The following is a 22,363-nucleotide window of genomic DNA, read 5'->3' on the forward strand; positions in this document are numbered from 1 at the left end:
GCATTGTACATTTAGAGTTTTTGGTTCTCCTTTACTCTTCCCTAGGATCATGAATTACATAATATGTTTTCATACCTGTTATTAAATTTTACTATCTCAAAAGCCCCACAATTTAACTCTATAAAGGCTTAGTATGTTGTGTATATTCACCAAATATGTTTTCACCAAATATTATGATGCTACGATCTTCTTTCAGACCATTTTCATTACTGTAGAAAGTTAGAACATTTATATAAGTCACCCATTTTCTCCCAATACTGTAGTCTTTAGTACAATTAATTACATTCTGTTTCAATGTTACAATAGTCATTTACTACAAATAAGCCATGTAATATGGCATGTTGTGACAGCTTTAACTTGCCAGCCATATCATGAAAATCCATCCATGTGATGATATTCACTAGTTCTTTTTTAAAATGGCCAAATACTTTGTTAGAGGGGGATACCCTTTATTCTCTGAAAAAAAGAGTTGTTTATACTTTTAAATTTTATTTTGAACAATGGCATTATTTCTTGCATGAATTAATTAATCCTTTATTTACAGTACAAAATTTAAACAGGATAATGGTTCTGATCTGTAATACTTCCAGGTCCTGGATCAAACACAGTGAAGTCAGGGAGGCAAACAGAGGGACCATTTCAACTTTTCATACTCAAGGGAGAGCGTCACCCAAAATAGCAGACAATCTTGTTCCTTCTTGGTCTAGATTACATTTCTCCATACTGTGAGATTACCACTGCATTTTGGGCTTCCTGCTGAGGCCTGTGGGAATATTCATGATCTTTCACATTAATAGAAGTCCATCAATGACTATATGTTTCCTATCCAGCTAATCACATTTAGGACATGTGATGAAGTACTGGCACCCAATGTTCTGGGACCACTGTTTACCATGGAAAGCACATGTAGGACAGAGTAAGTTAAATTTTCAGCTGTCAGTTAACCCTGATAAATACAAGGGACTACAGAAACATCACCATTAACAAAATCTCCACCCTTGATCACACAATCCTTTATGATCCCCTGGAAGGAGCTTCCTTTGTATCCTATAAGAACAGCATCCTTTCTGAACTCTCCAGTGCAGAATTACCTAAAGTTCACTTCCAATTTAGGCACCACATCTACAAACAGCTCAATCTTCATGCCACCAACTTCTTGGCTGCCAGTGCTGACCTCAGAGTAGAACACAGGGTTGAGTGTACTAGAATTTGCCACCACTATTGATTTGCTCTAAACATATCCCAGTAGGTTTTGTTTGTTCATTTAACGTCATTTATCTTATATGTGTACCTAAGAATTGCATCTCACTTTCCTATAATTTTTCTTTGAATCAGAGTAAAATTTTATATGTTACTTTTAATTTTAATAATGTTAAAGCATAAAAGTCAGCTCATTTATAATATAGGAAAACAAACAAACAAGCAAAAATACAAATTTCCAAATGTTCTCATGAATGCTAAAAGAAACCTTGTATGCATAATGAGGTTTCCTTCTATAGTCTACCTATACTTCTTAGAAACAACTGATCTTATTTCTATTGCTATGGACTGGCTTCTTTTGGGCACCTATATATACAAATCATACAAAGTATCACTTTTATTCCCTGTTTATTTTATTTTACATGACGTTCTTAGGATCTGTCTATATTTCTATGCCATAAACTCAATCAGTACTTCATCTCTCTTTATTTCAACTAGTTTAGACTAATTTATTTTTAATTAAAAGTAATCATAGCGTTTTCGTCCTTCCTCTCCACTTCCAACATCTTCTATGACTATTTTAGCACCTTCTCAAATTCAAGGTTTCTTTAATTATTACTGTTCCATTTATACAAATAAAGGCATAAAGTGGCTCCCGAGTCACATTCATGTTGCCTGTATATACATGATTTCAGGGTAGACCCCATTGATGTACAGTTGGATAACCAACTATGGAGCTTCTCTCTAGTGGAAGCAGATATAGGTGCAGAAACGGTTTGGTATTTTGACCTGCTATGGCTCTCTATAATGGTTTCCAGCTGCTGAAAAGAAAAGATGATTTGATGAGGGGTGGGAGCTACATATATTTGTGGATATTAGGGTAAGTTTTAAAATACAGTTATTATGCTTTTCTAATAAAGTAGGTACCCTTCGAAGACCCATGCCATCACTATTCCTGGTCAGTTACCTAGTTTTGCTTTGCCTTGTATTGAATGAGATTAAGTTCAATATAATAGCTTTTAGTTCTTGCCAAGATACTTATGCCGATATTATACCTGTAAAAAGCTTTGCTGTGTTGAAGTTGTTATGGCTCATAGTCATAGCTGCCTAGAATTATTGATTGCTTGCCCAATTTGAAGTTTACATAACAACTTTCACTACAATGAAAGCTGGTCCTCAGAGCAGGAGGCTTTGGGATCATACCCAGGTCAAAATCTCTAAGTCCTATGCCCAAAGTGTATGCTACCTTCAACAATGGGAGCTGGTCTTCACCTTCTAGGAAGTACTCAAGGGCAAGAGCAATGGTCCACATTGCTTAGTCAGGTACTTGGATTGCCATTACCAACAAAGGAAGGTTCTCATAGCTGGAACTGGGGGGGTTTGTTAATTTATGGCATTTGAAAGGAACATTATCACTATTTCACTTGCATATTATGTACTTATGCATGATCTTTGAAGAAGCATTTATTCAAGTCTTTACCTACTATTAACTAAATTGTTGGGTTTTGTGGTGGTTGCCTAGCTGATGGCGTTATTTTTATATTTTTACTTTAAACGTTTATAAAATGAAATCCTTGCAAATATTGATGCATAGAAAATTTGAATTTTTACATATAACCCTTCATTTGTCTTTTGTCTATACTTTTGGTATCATATCAAATCAAATCTAACTTCCTATCTAGTATTGGAATTTACAGTATTTCACCGGGGTGCTTTTATTGTTTCCCATTAGCTTTGTTGTGTGATGTTTAGAAAGCGTGAGAGTTTCTCTGTACATCCCAGGCCAGCTGTGTTTTCATGCTCCTGTTTTAATAGCCTCCTGAATGCTAGAATAATAGGCATTTGTCACTCTAGCTAGTATAATGGTCTTCATTTTTAATAAACCTCAAGGTACTTTCTATTTTTCTTCATAATTTCATCACTAAGTAAATTTTCAAAAGTACATTTAAGCAGCTTCTAGGGCACCCTTGAAAAGATCAGGGGTCATGGCAGACTTGGCACAAAATTGTTGTACCAACCTGACCCTGCTGCTGTCCTTGCAGAGTGAGCCTGGCCATCCGGAATCCCAACCCTAACTCTAGGAAACAGAAAAAATCACTAAGGGGGTCAGATACAAGGTAAGAAATGTGGGAGAAGCCAGAAAGGATAAAGGCAGAGAGAAACTTGGCTGCAACTGGGCTTTGATAGAGGACAGACTCTATTTTACATTCAAATCCCAAATAGAGATTTAATGAAGGAGAGTTTCAGGCACCAGTATCAGCCTTTGAGTCTTGGGAGACAACAGTATCTCATTGACTTAGGTCAAGTTGATCCAAATGTACCATCCAAACACTTAAAGAGGGATTGCGGGATCCAGATGTTTGAACACAGTGCTAATCCTTTTCAAGCAAAAGTTAATTTGAGGTGTATTGGCTTCAGAATTAGCCATTGCTGTGGTTGGACAAAATGAAATGATGGTTTCGTAACTACTGCCTTCTGTGACATAAGACATCTAGAAATTCTGTGCAAACTCCTTCCATTCCTTCTGTGAGGACAACCCATTCCAAAAGGAATGCTCCCTTCTGAGGCACTAGTGCCCGATTTTATTGATGCAACTAACTCTTCAGAATGCTCAGCACTTGCAAGGATCCAACACAAATTTCCTTTGGTCTTGTCCTGTGGTGAATTTGCCTAAGAAAATTATAAATCATACACACCTACAGATGAGAATTGTCTCAAATATTACAGCTCCTAAATTCTCTTCCAGTAAATCAGATTTGTCATGGGTCAGTCAGGGATTGAAACATAGATTCTTATGGGTCTTAAAGCCTCAGGGTTGATAATCAGCCTTCACTGTGGTTAGATCTCTTGTTCATTTTCCATTTGAAATTAAATCATAGGCACTAAACGCAGCATGGAAGAAAAACAAGTACATTTTAAAATTTCTCAGGTTTGTGAATTTTATATATTTCTTGTTGCTACTATTTTCTGGTTTATTTCCACTGTAATCAATGGAAATGTTTCACATAATTTCAAGGTTTTTAATTTAAAGCTAACTTTTTCATGACAATTCATATGGATATCTTGGTAAGTATCTCATGTACAAATCAAAAGAATTTGTATTGTGTTGTTTAGGAATAAAGTATCATATACATAAGAAATTCACAAAACCTTTTAGATTCCAAGGAATACATGTATTTTTTGATAATTTCTTTTACTTGCACCAATATTTATATAAAATAACCATTATTGTCTATGTAGTTTGGTTCATTTAATCATTTTTCTGCCAAGTAAGTCCTTTTCAAAACCTTATGGAAATCTTATTATGCAAGCTTTCCTATTAATATATTTTCTCATTTTGACACCTATCCCCAAACCGCCACCATGATAGGCACTATCAAAGTGACTGTAAATCTAAGAATTTTACTCTAGTGAATGAAATAATTGGAGACATTTCATAAGTCAGTTCTACTTGCAAAAATTCTCTAATTCATTCTCTCTCTCTCTTGCTCTTGCTCTCTCTCATTCTCTTGCTCTCTCCTTCCCTCCCTCTTTCTCTCCCTCTCTCCTCTAAATATCTTTGTCTGGGTAGCTCTCTTTCTTTTTTCAGAGATCTGGCCTTCATATTTCAGGTATCTCAGTTTCTCTAATTTCTCTTTCCTTAATTCATGGAAGCAATCTAATTCTGCTTTGACTCTCCTCTACTACTACAAAGTCTGAAATATAGGTTTATATAGAAAAAAATGTGTCCCAGGGGCCCACTTTAACTTATTTTCTGTGTATCATTTGTTGTCTGTCCATATGTAAAATTAGTTACAATCAGGTAGTGTTTAGTGATGGGGATAAACTCTAAGAAATATATTTTTAGGCAACGTTTATTCCTTGTTGTTCAAGCATTATAGAATATATTTGTACCCACTAAGATAGTACATTGCTATTAGCTAATATATTGTTATGAGAATACCAGAATACCATCTTATATGGTCAGCTAAAACACCATGAAAGAGTCTGACTTAATATATTCAGCTCTCCTTTCTAGTTATTCTCATTAGAGAGAGAGAGAAAAAAACTAGAGTCCAATATATATTTCATTATAACCAAAAATAAAGAACATGATAACAGTTTTTTATTTGCTCATAGCATAGGGATGTAGTTATAGTAAATGCTGAATCTATATGCAAAGGATGAGAGGACTTAGGGCACCTAGGACTTTCAATTTTGATAAAACTGTGACCTAGCTCTAAACTCCCCTGTTAATGAATTATAAATTTTGGCAAGAGATAATTTTTTTATTTGAATTCCTTGGTTTGGCTTTAAAACTCACATATCACAGATATACACATATGTTAAAGATGAAATGGCATCAAGCAATTTTCTTCAGAGAGACATGAGTGGCCCTTTCATATTCATATTCATACATATTTGCTTATGTCTAGCAACTGGTCCTCATCAATAAGTATCTCTTCTCCTCAGATAAAAACTTAATTTACCAAAACTTAACTAAGCTTATCCTTGACTCACGTCCCCTGATATTATTCCACTATTTGATTTGTTTTATTTGAAATAGATTAATATTAAGTAACAAATTGTTGTCTATAGTCAGAAGCAATGGAGGAAATAAAAATAATGATAATTTATATAGAAAACCTCTCTGACTGCCTTTCCCAATTCCCCACAGGGTAGATAGAAAGAATTGAGGAATCACATTCATATTCTCAACTCCATACAGATATTTCTATGAAAAGTGCAGTACTGATTATCTACCTTTTCAAACATTCATCTGTCCATTGTTCAGTAAAATTATTATGCCTTCCATATTGTACTTGAACTCTTTTGATAAGATCGTTTACATACTTTATAAGGGAACCAACAAGTGAAAAAGACAGAGACTGACCCTATGACATCCCTTGTTCTAAGAATGAGCAATTTCAATCAATTATCCACTTGTTCAATTTACTTATTCAACAAAGTCTTATTGAATCAGTCAGTTCATATCTCTGTGTGAATTCACCAGAATTTCAAAACTGAATAGGATTCATTTCTAACTCTCTGAACATCTAAATATGCCTAACTGCAGGGTCCTCAGTAACTTCTGTGATTCATCCACTTCTTTGTTCTATATTCCCAGATAATTACGTCCCCTTTTTTCTTGTGTGATGCTAAAAGTCATTTGCTTGTCATTTCAGACAATATCTCTAGATTTGCTCCCTAGGCAACACATAATAAGTCTATCTTTATTTAAAAGGCTCAATGCTGCACCTATTTCATATCAGGTACTCAGTAATGTTTCATCTAATGAGCAAATGAAACTCTAATTAGGCTTTCATCCTCATGCTTCAATTTTCCCTTCTAAAGATGTTTCTTATTCTTCTTTAACTAAACAACCCCGGTTGGATCAAACATCATTAATGAGACATAGTATTCAGTCCTCAGAAACCATTCTAAATGCTTCGCTTTTGCATTTTTTTAGCCTGTTACTGTCATATTAAAGAAAAAAAACCAAGAATCATATGTTATTATGATGACTTGAAGGTAGCCTGACATAGGTATTCATATAGTTTATTTCCACTGTCTTTATATCATAGATCTTATTAAATCAACTATTAATACTTAAATCGGACTTGGAGATTTTACTGATAGTAGTTTTAATTTTATTTTATTTCTGAGTTTATAATTCAATTATACACTTCTCCCTTACCCTTTTTCTGTACAAGTTCTTCCATATACCCTTCCCCACTCTCCTAATTCATGGATTTCTTTAAATTAGCAGTTTTTACTACATATTAAACATACACACACAAAAAAACCTAATGATAAACTATTTGGGGTATATAATTGTGCCTGGGTATATGTTCACAGTGCTATTTTTTTTTAAGACTGAGAACTGTGAATTGCCCTATTTTGTGAGGAAATTCACTCCATTATTAAAAGCTAAATCACACCAGTATATTTAAACTTAGGGATAATTACTGACAAAATTTAGTAAGTATAAGCTAGAAATGCATAAATCAGTCTGTATTGAGTTTAGGTTTTACAGGAATAATGAATATAGAAACTTCACTGAGAACTACTGCATGGTCAAATGTTATGGATCCTAGAGACAGAATTAGTCAAAATGATTACCCTGTAGGTTTGGGGAAATTGAATTATAAGAGCCAATTCTGCAATGTAGTCTCAGTGTAACATTGCAGGTTTTGTGCAGGACAGAGTATATATTTCTTGGCACCTAAAAGTAGACTTGGTAGTAGAAGATATTTTTGAACAATGTGATATAACTATAACTAATACAAAGTAGGTACACAAGTTCTATCAATTGATTGCTTATGATTTCTTCTGATTATGTCATTACAAATAGAAAGACTGTGTTCTAATTAGCTGATTATTCCCAGAAGAAGGAAGACATATTGAAGAGATTTTGGAAGGGAATCTATCCAGCTCACAAGCATGATTTTGGCAGGCCTTGCCCTTTTCAATGATTCCTTCTGCCTTGCTAAAAACTATTACATTACGTTCCTAAAGCTAGGCACCAAGGTCTATTTCATTATTTGGCTCCTTATTCCTCTTGCTAAGGCTGACTACCAAGGTCCATCTATCAAAGTACTAAAGGCCAGCAATGAAAACTCCCTTTGACTCACCTAATTAACATGCTGAATTAAAATTAAACAGCTCATCATAAGACCTAATTGGGGTTTCTAGTTTTTCCTTTATGAACCACCATTTATTTTCCTACAGAACAAATATGTTACCTCTCTATCCAGAGGATGTCCTTTATTTCCCAAAACATATACCCTTTCCCCTTCTCCCTTCTCATTTTCACCCCTTCTCCCTTGTTCCCTTCCCCTTCTCCCTTGTCCTCTATCTCTTGTCTATGTCTCTTATCTCCTGCCATTTGTCCCTCTGGGATAAGTTAATCCATTTTGGATTGAGAACTGGGTCTTGAGGGTCCTGGACCCATAATGTTCCTTAAGATCTTTTCTGTTACTCTTATAGAACCAACCTGGGTTAGCTGAAATGAAGATGTTTCCTATGTAATGTATTTTGTTGTACGAAAACTATAGCAAAATATTAGAAAACTAGCAAATCAACATGAGTCTACTTTCATGAACCCCTTTCCAATATATGTTACATGACAGTAGTCTCTTTAGAAGAGCTCAGGTTTTGTAGATGAAGAAAAAATTCCAAATCAAATAGAAATGGAGGAATTACTGAGCAATTTTTCCACATAGTATATTGAAGTAGTCAAGAAGTTTTGAAAGCCTTATAAAGTTCATTTTAAAATCTTACTTATAAAATCTCAAGAAGAGTAGCACTAGAAGTTATCTTAAAGTAAATTCAAGATATAAAATGTTACTAACAGAAAGTAAATCACTGAGTAAAATTAATAGAAAAAAAAAAAGGGAGTTAAGAATCAAAGTAGTGCCTTAATCCAGCAGGAAAGAGATTGGAAGTTGTCTTTCATCATGATAACCAGTCAAAACCTGAACAACTCAAAAGTCAATATCTTTTCTCAGCTCTGCAAGGGAAATGTAGTCATGGTAATTTCCATGACCTTGGTAGGAGAGATAAAAATAAATTCAGGGATCCACTACTTATTGAAACAAAACTTCACAAGCCAAAATTATTACAGTTATAGTAAAAAGATATGCAAATGGAACTGTTATTGAGTGATCACTGGACAGGCAGTGTAGACAAACCCAAAGGTCAGGGGTACGCACCCTTCCTAATGTTGTGACCTTTTAATACAGTTCTTGTTGGGTTGTCCCCCAACCATATAATGATTTCATTGCCACTCCATAACTGTAATTTTGCTAGCGTTGTAAATTGTAATGTAAATATCTGATATGCAGGATATCTGATAAGTGACCCTCAAAGAGTTCACAGCCCAGAGGTTAAGAACCACTTCTTTAGGAGTATCTAATCATGGAAGAGGGAGGTTCATGTTAAATGTTGCCTTTGGGATATCAACTAAGCTCTCACCGAGAATGGTGGAAAAACATCTATCATCACGTTTTTGTCGGGAACAGAGGAAGTATTCTTTTTTTTTATTGGTTATTTTACTTATTTACATTCCAAATGTTGTCCCTGTGGTTTTCCCTCCACAAACACCCTATCCTATCCTCCTCCCCTGCCTCTATGAGGGTGCTCTCCCACATACCAACTCCTACCTTGATGCCTATCCTGGGGCATCAATGAAATGTTCATTGAAATGAAACCTTCAACTCTTACTTGTTTCTGCCCACAGGCAAAAATTACTTAAAAAGAGTCTGCAGTATTGGGATATTTTCCATTATTTCAGACAAGTTTTCACCCAAACTGGCATTGAACCTTTGCTTCCCAAGTACTGGAATTAGAGATTTGTACTTCCATACCTACCAGCAATACAGGGATTTATTCAGTGCCTGACTGATTTAGGAGAAGGACTAAGAAGAATAAAACAAATTTTAACATGAAAAATATTTTTGAAATATAAAGTCCAGTAATATAGGCTTACTAAGAATTTAGAAGCTAATCATATACAAGAGAACATTAACCTTTCAACACTTTAATTTTACAATTTCACACTATTTTATGAAAAGCTAAAGGCATATTTATAGCAGTATTATATATTGAACAAATCAAGACCAATATTATCAAGAAAGACCTACAAATCATACTGACATGCAAATAGAATATGCAAAGCAAGCATCCCATCTCCAGCTGGGTATGGCTGGATGTTAGAACTATAAGATTAGGAATTTAAATTGGATATACTTAATACCACATATTCACTCATGGACAAAGCAAACAGCTCATAGTGTCAGAAATTCTAACAAAGAATAAAAAAAATTATAGTCTAAAAATCCTTCTAGAGATTACTAATTTGTTTGATGGTTATATTTTATGTCTGGGTGACTGGGCATTCCTACAGGGGAAAGCTCTAAGCTTGAGAATATTCCAATAAAATAATTTCAACACTAAAATTTTAAAAACTGAGGGAAAAATCCATGGTAAAATATTCAAGCATTGTGAAATTATTGTAAAATGTACCCATAAATAATGAGATAGAAAAAGGAGAAGAAAAACTAAAAGAAACAAAACTATGTGACAGGATACTGATGTTCTCCAGGAGAGAAACAACCTACTTATAAAAAAGAAAGGAAGAATTTTACTTCCTTTTGGAGTATCTTAAAGAAGAGATGATATAAAAAATAAGCTACAGAGAGAGAATAAAGCTATTAACTAAAATTGTAAACCCTATAAAGTTAGACATCCAGTATGAGGTGGGACTAAATACATTTTCAGTTGTATAGACCTGGATAGAATTTGTTTTCTGTAGGTGTTCCTTATTAAAAGATGCCCCACAGAGAAAAGAAAATTTACATATCTACATAGTTAAAAAAATAAGCTCTCCAGGGAGTTCATGATGGAGTGGATAAAAGAATAAATGATTCTACAATTAATAAATAACTACAGGCTATAGTAATTATTTGAAAAGAAACAATGAAATGAATGAATAACTAACTGGGAAGGAGACTACTTCAGATATTATGAATTAGTCTGCTTTCTCAAAAGGCAAATATGAAGACAACATTAGAAGCATGGGGGTTTTTCTGGTAAAAAAAAAAGTTTGCAGCAAAGAGACATTTTCTTGTTGATGGGTGAGGGGATATTTAGAATACAGTTAGTGATTATACTGCTTTACTAAAGTGAGTCTTAAGACTAATTAGAGAGCTATTGGTTATCAGCAAGTTGTGAATTTTACTATTGTCCCCTTAGGGTTATGGTGTCCTAATAGTCATCATTTTAGTTCATATGTGCCATAGCAGATTAGGACTGTTGGCTGCTTTAGAAACCTACACTGTCTTCCCCAGTTTCTTTCCTATTAGCTTCAGAGTGTCTGGCTTTATGTGTAGGTCCTTGATCCATTTGGAGTTGAACTTAGTACAAGGAGACAAGGATGGATCAATTCGCATTCTTCTGCATGCTGACCTTCAGTTGAACCAGCACTATTTGTTGAAAAGGCTATCTTTCAGGAAAGATTCTGAACAGATCACCAATAGTGTATGCTCCAAGATCAAGAATTGACAAATGGGACCTCATGAAATTACAAAGTTTCTGTAAGGCAAAGGACACCATCAAAAGGACAAATCCGCACCCAACAAATTGGGAAAAGATCTTCACAAACCCTACATCAGATAGAGGGCTAATATCCAATATATACAAAGAACTCAAGAATTTAGACCCCAGAAAACCAATTAACCCTATGAAAAAATGGGGTACAGAGCTAAACAAAGAATTTTCACCTGAAGAACTTCGGATGGCTGAGAAGCAGCTTAAAAAATGCTCAACTTCATTAGTCATTAGGGAAATGCAAATCAAAACAACCCTGAGATTTCACCTTACACCAATCAGAATGGCTAAGATTAAAAATTTGGGAGACAGCAGGTGTTGGTGAGGATGTGGAGAAAGAGGAACACTCCTCCACTGCTGGTGGGGTTGCAAATTGGTAGAACCACTCTGGAAATCAGTCTGGCAGTTCCTCAGAAAACTGGGCACCTTTCTTCCAGAAGATCCGGCTATACCACTCCTGGGAATATACCCAGAGGATTCCCCAGCATGTAATAAGGATACATGTTCCACTATATTCATATCAGCCCTATTTATAATAGCCAGAACCTGGAAAGAACCTAGGTATCCCTCAACAGAAGAATGCATGCAAAAAATGTGGTATATATACACAATGGAGTACTATTCAGTCATTAGAAACAATGAATTCATGAAATTCTTAGGCAAATGGATGGAGCTGGAGAACATCATACTAAGTGTGGTAACCCAGTCTCAAAAGATCAACCATGGTATGCACTCACTAATAAGTGGATATTAACCTAGAAAACTGGAATACCCAAAACATAATCCACACATCAAATGTGGTACAAGAAGAACGGAGGAGTGGCCCCTTGTTCTGGAAAGACTCAGTGTAACAGTTTAGGGCAAAAGCAGAACAGGGAAGTGGGAAGGGGTGGGTGGGAGAACAGGGGGAGAGAAAGGGGCTTATGGGACTTTCGGGGAGTGGGGGGCCATAAAAGGGGAAATCATTTGAAATGCAAATAAAAAATATATTGAATTTTAAAAAAAACTAAAAAAAAAAAAAAGAAAAAGAAAAAAAGAAACCTACACTGTGCTTTCTGGTACCATGAACATTTGGATCTTGGAGGATCAGATGAATTAGAACATACACAGAAACATACCATCCAGCAAAATGAAAAGTTTAGGAGTCAAGTCCCTACTGGTACATCCACAACACAGCTACTAGACCTAAGGCCCAGAGATTATTGCAGTGGACACAGGCAAAACCATTATAAAACTCAGAGGAACAAGGATTTTCAGAAACTACTCTTATAAATTCTCACTACCATGAGCCAAGCAAAGGTAACAATAGACATGCCAATGTGGATTGGAGAAAAGCTCAAGAAGTCTCAATCCCACACAAAGAACTACCGCCAAACTAGGATTGCTGAGAGGGGGAGAAAATGTCTTCCTAAGGGAATAGCATACTTGTTATCCAATGCCAAATGGCCATCCCTGAAAACATATACATATGTGACATTATAGAGACTGAGTGGGTTATATTTTTGTATTTAGGATTTTTATTGTAGAGAACTGTATTGGGGTGCCATGCCACCTGGCAGGAACTTGACATTGACCAAGGTGAATTTATTCTTCCAGGCTTTGAGCAGGAATTCCTGTGCTAGCCATTACCCCTCCACCTAGTGTAAAGTTTTCAGACCAAGGTAAAGTCCATTGTTCTCCAATAAACTACATTTTCCTGAGAAGCACTAGCCACCTGTCACTAGCCACCTGAGGAGCAAGCAAACCAGTTCAGTGAGAGTTTCCAATCTTTGGGTAAAGGGTTCCTACCCACCCCAGCCTACATATATTTGGAGACCCACTCGAAATTTCGAGTCTTGATCAAGAAATTTGTCTTGGCTTCATGTTTCTCCCACCACTCCATTCTATCCCCAGCTTTCCTTCCAGGTAACCCAGTAACCTGTTCAAAGTAACTGCGGGCAGTTACAATATATAGATGTGTTTGCACAGATCTACATACATATATATAACTCCAATGTAAAAAGAGAATGTGAATTTCAACAAAAGAAAGGAGGGATATATGTAAAGATTTAGAAAGAGGAAATGGAAGAGGAGAATAATATAATTATAATATAATTTCAAAACGTCAAATAAATAATTTAAAATAAGAAGTATGTTGTAGCTCTGGTGAAAATCCAACACCCAAGACACACAGTTTTCTTAAGAGCAATTTTATTGATTTGATCACCAAACCGACCAGCCAGTGGCCCAGCACAGACTTGGGAGTTGATACTATAACCCTGATTCTTCTAGTTGAGCAGGTTTTATACTCAAAAACCATGATCAATATGTAGAAGCCAACATCACAAGATCAAAACTCATAAGCAGATGGACTTAAGATTGCATAAGAGGGAATATCAGGTTAATGATAGGTTTGAGTCTTGGGTTTTTGTAGTTTGATCCTAGAAGAGGGAGGAATGGGAGAGAGAGAGAGAAAGAGAGAGAGAGAGAGAGAGAGAGAGAGAGAGAGAGAGAGAGAGAGAGAGAGAGAGAGAGAGAGAGAGAGACATAATGCACCCTTGGATTGACCTTAAATGATGCTCAAGCACCAGCAAATGGATGACTAGCTTAAGATAGCAGTAATCAGTACTCATGCCAAGATTGATCTTTTCAAATGAAAATAAAATCACAACCTAGCAAAATTACTGTAAAGAAAGGAGTCAGTGCAGCCTAAGAATGCCATCATGTTGATGATGATGCAGCTCTGGGTTTTGCTAAGAGAAAAGTCATAGAGCTAAACTTTTACTAAATTTTCAGGTATATGGGTAATTCTCAAGCTAAGACTATCAAAGGAACCCTGGACTACTCAAGAACCCAGAATTAGGATTCTTTTTTTTCTTTCTTTTATCTGTTCTCCCCTCCACAAACCCCCAATCCCATTCTCCCTCCCCTTTGCTTCTAAGAGGGTGCTCCTCCACCTACCCACCCACCCACTCCCACCTTACAGCTCCATCATCTCCCTAGACTGGATCATCTGGCCTCCACAGAACAAAGGGTCTCCTATCCTGTTGATACCAGATAAGGCCATCCTCTGCAACATATATAGCTGGAGTCACAGACCCATCCATGTGTACACTTTGGTTGATGGTTTAGTCCCTGGGAGCTCTAGGTGGTTGATATTGCTTTTCTTCCTATGGGGTTACAAAATCCCCTTCAGATCCTTCAGTCCTCTAACTCCCCACTGTTGGTTATTTCAGTTAATGTCATCCCTACTGGGTCCTGGGATCCTTTCAAATCCCAGGCATTTGGAACTTTCTAGTGGCTTCCCTCAGCCTCTCCCATTTCCCACACAGATTTCTATATATTTCTATTCATTTTACTTACCCTCTCGGCTTCTTCCTTGTTTTTTCCCATACCTGACTCTGTCCCCATTTCCATCCCTCTTTTCTCTCCCTCCCTCGCACTGCCTCTCATGATTATTTTCTTTGCCCTTCTATGTGGGATTGAAGTATCCATACTTTGGCCTTACTTCTTATAAATTCCATATGGTCTGTTAGTTGTATCATAGGTATTCTGAGCTTTTGGACTAATATCCACTTATCAGGGAGTACATACCATGTTTGTCCTTTTGTGTCTAGGTTACCTCACCAAAGCAAACCATCCATTTGACTGCAAATTTCATGAAGTAATAGCTAAGTATTACTCAATTTAATAGCTGAGTATTACTCCATTGTGTAAATGTACCACATTTTCTATATATATTCTTCCATGGAGGGACATATAGGTTATTTCATCTTCTGGCTATTATAAAAACAGGCTGCTATGAACATAGTGGAACATGTGTCTTTGTTATAAGTTGAAGAATCTTTTGGCATATACTGAGAAGTGGTATAACATGGTCTTCAGGTAGAAGTATTTCCAATTTTCTGAGGAAATATCAAATTGTTTTCCAAAGTGGTTGTGCCAGTATGCTACCCCACCTGCAATGGAAGAGTGTTCCTCTTTCTCTACATCCTTGCCAGCATCTGCTGTCGCCTGAGTTTTTGTTCTTAGACATTCTGACTGCTGTGAGGTGGAATCTCAGGATGATTTTGATTTTCATTTTCCTGATGACTAAGGACGTCGAACACTTCTTTAGGAGCTTCTGGGCCATTCAACATTCCACAATTGAGAATTCTTTGTTTAGCTCTGTATCCCATTTTTAATGGGATTATTTGGTTCTCTGAAGACTAATTTTCAAGTTCTTCTTATATTTTGGATATTAGCTCTCTATGGGATATAGGGTTGGTAAAGATCTTTTCCCAGTCTATGGGGTCACATTTCTAGACATGGGTCTAGCAAGAATGCTTTCTATATCTCGTGTAGCACACAAGGATTGTTAGCACTCTGTTTCCTGTGTGTAACTTCAACTTTCCAATATATACATCTTTGTTCCCAAAGATGTACATATTGTCTTTCCTCTATGCAATTGTGAAAACTCCCTTCCATTTTTCATTCATAGGAATTCACATGATTTCATTTTCTCTCACTCAGATAATCCAAAATAAACCCTTTTCAATATCCTTAACTGAATCCTATTGGCCATGTAAGGATAGTACAAATGTTATACCAGACAAGTCTTGAAAATTATAACATGGCTATACATTTATAGAAAAAAAGATACACCATTTATTCCACATCAAAGAAGAAAACTTAAGAGGGGATATATAATGTTTGTAGGGATAATTTAGTTGTTTAACCATGTCAGGTTCTATGTTTAGGTACTTAAGAGACAATTTACATGGTAATGGGAGCATATGCAATACTGTTCAAAGGTAAATATTTGACTCCATGACTTGGTTACATGATAGCTAATCAAGGAGTCATGATATTATTTGTATCAATCAACTTTCAAGCTATAGGGTCAGGAAGAAGGCAAAGAGAGGTCCTATTATTTACCTGAACACAAAATCACAACTAGATCACATATATAAAGAAAGGAGTAGGTAGTAGATTTGGAGTGAGCAGACATTAATGTGTGAACAAAAAGTTCATAACTGTTCTGTCCCTTTCTTATACACTCATTCATTAGGTCAAGTCAGCTATTATTGAATTAAATTACCTGAGTTGAAAATGAGAAAGTCAATACAGGCTGTTTTCCTTATGTGCTCCCTAAAATTGCTCAGTATATTAATCTTGCTTGTATTCTCTCATTTTTATCCCATATTGAATTAGCAGAGTACTTTATGCATCTCGTTTCCTGCTAAAGTAGCAAGCACCACATTTGATTCTTGCATGAGATCCCTAAGATAGAAAGCCCAGAAAAAGCAACTGATTCTCTGAAATCATCAAATACCTTCCTGCCAAAAATCACTTCACACAACTATTAGCTTATGAATTCCTCACTATTAAATGCATTAACACTCTCAATTACTTAATTTGAGAATCACTGTACAACATGAAAATCGGCTGTGATTTAGACAAAAGAGTTGAAGAAAACTGGAAAAAGTTATGAATTAACTTGAAAGAAAAGTATAGCCAAGCAATTCTTGAATCCTGGTGCTTTCAGACAGTTGGAGTCTGAGACCACAGTTCAGTTAAGCCAGATATTTGCATAAACCCCAGCAGGAAACTCCAGAATGGCTCTGCACCTGCTCTAAAATATTGGCAAATAGAGCTCTTTCAAAACAGGCAAAACAGGGTGCAGTGGAATTAGCTTTCAGATGACCACTCTTGCCTACCTAGTTTGCAGGATAATGGCAGTCAGCCCAGATGGTCTGCATATTGTGCTGCCTAGATTATACTGGATGGCTGTGGCTGCTGACATTCAAATATCCATTGTAACATTCATTTTTGTTATGCACATTCCTCACATTTAAAAGAAAAAAAAAGAAAAAAAAAGAAAAATCTAATTAAAATCAGATATCAAAACTGGAAATTACTTTCTATGAGAGACTAAGCATCACAGTATGTTTATAGTGTCAGATCGGAGGGGTCGTTATACTCAAGTGGAACAGTGAAAAAAAATAGTTGTCTGTTCATGTGCGTGCTTACATGTTTAGGTCTAGATATTATGCAAGATTTTATACCCCACCTTTTCATGAAAAGTTATTTGTGATGTTTAATTCCTTCATTCAAATAAGAGCATGACTAATATATTTATATGTCTATAGCTGAATTATTATGATACATAATCAGAACAGTGCAATAAATATCATGGAGTTTTGTTTCTACTTCAATTACCAATGTGCTGTTTTATGTTGCACCCTCAATATTTACCCCTAATTCTGACTCCTACCCCTGTACTTTATGTTGTAGTTGAGTCTGAGGATAGCTTACTTTACCACTGAAACAAAAAGTTTTGGATTTATTATTTTGCTTCCTTTCTGGACATTACTGTTTTCTTTTTTAAATTCCATTATTTAAAAACCTGTATTCTAAAGAAAGGGATGTGAGGATTTAAAATTAAATCATTCAACAGACCACAATTCCATGTAATTGGATTCATGATTGGGTTCAACTTCTTACTGTTTGATCTTGGGCAAGCTATTAAATGGTCCTAAGCGCCAGCTTACCATCACCAAATTAAAGATTCTAATATTTCCTAAAGAATGTTCAAGGACTGAATACTTATATAACATTTTGCATTTTGCTAGTTATACTGTGAGTCAGACTCATTATTTAAACAGCTCATAAAAAGCAAACACAAACCTCAGAAGTCATTATAAAAGGCAGAATATATGAATGTGCTAGGGAAATGCTAAAAAGACATTTTATTCATTATTCTATTTACTTTTAGCTAAAACAAATTCTGGTAAAATAGCTAAATGTATCTGCACCCAAAGGCATATAAACTCCGTGGCAAAGTGACATAGCTTACTCCTCATTCACCAACTGGTACATCATGGCTTGTATGAATATTGTATAGCATATCCTGAATATTACACTGTGTAATTCTGGAAAGTGTGTGAAAGTTACTAATAGGTAATGCTAAAAAGAGTAACATATCTTCAGAATAAGAGGAAAAGATTATACAATAAATATAAAAAGGAAATTGAATAGATCTATACATTGCAACAAATGCAAATTTTCCAGTAATTTTTGAGTCCTGGGTAAACAATACCACTACCTTCTTGGTATTTATTTTGAGATATCAATTGTTATTATCATTTACTTCCTTATTTATTTATTTAAGTGAAAAAAATTATTTAGTACAGTGTAAGGACAAGCAGACTGAGAACTAACAATAATACTGAACTTACAGTTCCTGTTTTTAGTAAATTTCAAGAAATAAATCCCTATTATCATAAAAAATAATATCTTAGAGTATTTGCATAGACACTATAACGTTTAATATTGTTTTAGCTTGCTTTCCACTGCTGTAATGGATTACTGACAATGAGTAGTTGATAAGAATATAGCTTTATTTGGGTGATGATTATAGAGACTAGAAAATCCAAGAATATGGTACCAACTTCTTGCTTGGCATCTATTAAGGACCTTCTTGCTTCATCACAGAAAAGCACAGGTGTATATACTCTGCTCATTTACTTTTTTTTCTATGAAGCCATGTGTGTTATCACAGGAGACCCATGCTAATAAACTTCATTTTCTCCCAAAAAATTCATCTTGAAATTCAATTAGCATTTGAATTTGTAGATTAACTGTCCAAACCATGTATTTCTTGGGAACACATTAAAACTTTATCATGCATATAGTATCCTCTCACTAGGTAAGTTTCATCATAATGTTCAAATGCCTGTATTAAGTCAATGGTATGCTCACATAGCCTCCTCCTTCTACCTTGGCAAAAAATAAATCACAACCATTTTGACATTTTCATCATAAGGGTACAGCATCCAGATATTAAAAAAGGCTCCCACATAATAGTGATGTGCACTGGTGTATGGGAACACTTTTATGAGGTTATTTCAACAACTCCAGTTTAAACAAAACCTGATCTTCAATTATGTTCTGAAATGTATTGTTCTGTCTTTAATGTTGTAGGTATATTATATAGCAATTCATGGAGCGTGCCGGGGAGTTGATGAAAATCTTCAACTAAAACTGAAACTTCTTGTACAACCTAGTCATTCTACTAAAAGCTGGTTTGACCTACAGGATATTTAAAGATCAGAGAATTGCTTAAGGCACTTTGTCACTACTTGCCACCATCCATCCCCTTTTACTTGACCTTCATATGTGACAAGTTTTCTCTAAACCTCCATAAATGTTACCACTTCCATTAAATGTGACAGTCTGTTGTGTAGGCTATTTAATGTTGTAGCTTGCTCTTTTCTTTGTATTAATTAGGCTGTAATTATGGAATAGCTTTTTATTCTCTTACTTCTCTGTCTGTTTTTACCTTTGTCTCTCTCTCTCAGTGTCTCTGTCTCTCTCTCTCTTTTTCTCTCTCTAGATCTCTCTCTCTCTCTCTCTCTCTCTCTCTCTCTGTGTGTGTGTGTGTGTGTGTGTGTGCGCATTTGTGTGTGTGTGTGTGTCCTCCCCATCACAATTTTTACATCAAACTCAAAAGATTAATCAGGAGCACAAGAAAATATAAGTTGGAAATTTCATTTGTTTGTTTATTTGGGGGTGTTCACATATGCAGGCATGTGTTAGCCTATGTATGACAGTCAGAGAACAAATGTTTCACTCTGTTCTCTTCTTCTATCTTGTGGAACCATGGAATTAAGCTCATCTCATCAGGTTTGGCAGCAAGTCCTCTTACCCACTGAAGCATCTCACTAAGCCAAAAAGAACTTTTCAAAATGACAAAGTAAATCAGAAGGCATGTTTCATCACAACATGATCATTGTTTCCAAGAGAAATAAGGTAAATAAATGAAATTCTATGCCAATTTTAGTTATAAAACAGTTCAAAATAATTTCCCTAGACTGTCTGGTTCTTATTCAAGTTTCACAGTTAAGGTCATTCTCCCTAGATTCAAATTAGAGGATTCTGCTGCCTCTATTAATCAGGTTTCAGACAGTTTAAGGTAAATCACATTGTGGGATGCTATCATGATTCTTTCTCCAAAACAAAAGCCCATCAGTACTATTACAGAAGCCTGTCACAATAACTTGATATAAAGAGACATTAAGCCAAGACTAAAATTGTAGAATACTCAAAATTGAGTTTGATCCTGGGATGTTAACAATTTATGAAAACCATACTTACTTCATGAGACATATGTTAAATATGTCAGCTCAGTTTTTGCTATGTGTTTGTGTGTGTATGACATAATGCATTTGTATGAACTAGAATCAAGGAAACACTGGGAAGAAAAAAGAGAGAGAAGTATATTGTTTATAAAGCAAAGGTCTTCTTAGTGATACTCTGCCCAGAAGCTATACTTTTCTAACTTAACAAAATCCCATAGAGATGTAATTATTAGAGAACAAGAGGTTTGAAAAAGGGTATCATTAATTATAACACGTTGAGATCAAATAAGGATGATCTTTCTCTCTTCTTTTTTGGAAGTTGAGTTATTTCAGACAGTTTTCTCTGACCTAAGTGCAAAGATTACAGGTGTGTGGCATTATACCTGCCTAGGAAGGATAAATCTTCAAAATTTTGCTTACTTTATTAAGTAGAGTGATGACTACTAGAATCCAAGATAAGCATAGCTGATAAAATTAAGTTGATATGCATAACAAATATAACTACATAGTTATGAAAAACACAAAGCTATATTATCAGGAATCAAAAGAAAACAGTGAGAATCTGCTTACAATGAAATTTTAAATCTCATATGTCAAAAACTAATAAAGGTGGAGGTAAATGAAGTGGCCATCTTGCCATTCAGAAATATATTAAATATTGTATAATGAATGGCCAGTACTATATTTTTAAAATGGGTCTACCAACAAAAAACAACTATCAACAAACCACATAAATAAAGGCCCAAAAGCTCATTTTGAAAATATCTGTAGGTATAAAAATTGGGGCTAGATAAGCTCATGGCTTAAGACGAGAGACAGAGAGAGAGAGAGAGAGAGAGAGAGAGAGAGAGAGAGAGAGAGAGAGAGGTAGAAAAGCATGAGAGGGAACACTTTACTTCTATCAATGATATACAAACCCATGAACTATAAAAGAGAGATGGACCCCTTGGAAATAAATGAAACTGTCCTGTCTCAAAATGCTCAAGAGCACTGGCAGCACTGTTGATGGCCTTAAATGATAATACTGAGCCAGAGTATAAGGTTTCAGTGAAAGTAATTACAGAATCAGAGAGTAGAGAAATTGTGTAATTCTGATTTCTTTGTTTGTTTGCTTGCTTGATGTTCTCAAGACATAGTTTCTCTATATAGCTCTGACTGTCCTGAAACTCACTCTTTAGACAAGACTGAACTCAAAATCAGAGAATCCTGGCCTCTGCCTCCCAAGTGATAGAATGAAAGGCATGAGTCACCACTACCCTTATAATTCTGAGTTCTTATAAGATCCTCTTGGTGCAGACCTGAACCACATGTGCCTTGGTAAGAGAAACCTTGGTACAAAGGAATCCAGATCACAGGTGGAAAGAAAGTAAGTCATGTTCCTTTTATAATCATGGCAATGTTATCTTGTATAAAACTGTTCTATGAGTAGCAAAGATAAGCATGGAAAAGATTATAAATATGCAAACCATATTCAAGAAAAGTTAGAAATCCACTTACCATGATCAAAATGGACTTATTCTAGTGATGTATGACAATAAACATAAAATAATATATATTTTTAAATTGGATAGTGGATTCAAGGACTGCATTAAGGCAGATGTCGAAGTGACTTAATTAACCACTACATCTGTTCACATCAAAAGTTCTAAAGAAACTTGCAATAGAAAGAACACATGTCAACATAATACTGGATATATATATGTCAAGGCAACTTTAAAACTAGAAAATCCCAGAGATCTAGGATGGGGGAGGCTCCCAGGACTTACTCTGGGTGAACATAGCAAAAATGCCCAACACTGGAGATATGGAACCTGAAGAAATGACCTCCCACAGTTCTACAGAACCCCTAGTGGAGGGATGGGGACACCAACCTACCTTCAAAGTTTTCAACCCCAAATTATTCCTGTCTGAAAGAAATGCAGGGACAAAAATGAGGCAGAGATTGAATGAATAGCAAACCAAAGACTGGTCCA

At 35.5% G+C, this 22,363-nt stretch overlaps 1 pseudogene; it reads right to left on the reverse strand.

Moving 5' to 3' along the window:
• Positions 1–708: 708 nt before the first annotated feature.
• On the reverse strand, positions 709–3,257 carry LOC127674637 (peptidyl-prolyl cis-trans isomerase H-like; annotated as a pseudogene).
• Between the last annotated feature and the right edge of the window lie 19,106 nt (positions 3,258–22,363).

The sequence above is a fragment of the Apodemus sylvaticus genome, chromosome X (assembly GCF_947179515.1).
Source record: "Apodemus sylvaticus chromosome X, mApoSyl1.1, whole genome shotgun sequence".
NCBI classification, from domain to species: Eukaryota; Metazoa; Chordata; class Mammalia; order Rodentia; family Muridae; genus Apodemus; species Apodemus sylvaticus.